Source organism: Penaeus monodon, chromosome 20 (genome assembly GCF_015228065.2).
Source record: "Penaeus monodon isolate SGIC_2016 chromosome 20, NSTDA_Pmon_1, whole genome shotgun sequence".
Lineage (NCBI taxonomy): Eukaryota > Metazoa > Arthropoda > Malacostraca > Decapoda > Penaeidae > Penaeus > Penaeus monodon.
Genome location: NC_051405.1, coordinates 24,263,619 through 24,263,941, shown reverse-complemented (window position 1 = coordinate 24,263,941; position 323 = coordinate 24,263,619). Strand labels below are relative to the sequence as shown.

Here is a 323-nt window from a genome sequence, read left to right as displayed (position 1 = left end):
CCAGTAGAGCAGCGTACTGCACCCTCTTATCCTACCACAACATCTAAACAACATCTTGCTACCACGACCCTTCTCCGATCTATAATCAGTTCAGGATTCTTATCTAAACAAAGTTATCCCATCTTCATAACTTTTCGGAAATTTTCTTTTATTACTTTTCGTAGGCCGAAGTTTTGTTTCATAAATCACTGACGTGTCCTGGCTGCATAACCGATACTTTGGGCAATACTCCATCATGTGCACGCAAACAACTGTGACCTATACACACAGCCAGTCACATGCGCGCTCTCTTCGTAACGCACAGATACACATATACACTCTAG

General features: G+C 42.4%; 1 protein-coding gene across 1 annotated transcript in view; it reads right to left on the bottom strand.

The window, feature by feature from the left end:
• The window catches only part of LOC119585949 (alkaline phosphatase-like), a gene marked incomplete at its 3' end in the record, with an annotated part of 142,747 nt that overhangs the window by 13,471 nt on the left and 128,953 nt on the right, over positions 1-323 (bottom strand). The gene's annotated exons all lie outside the window — the stretch shown is intronic.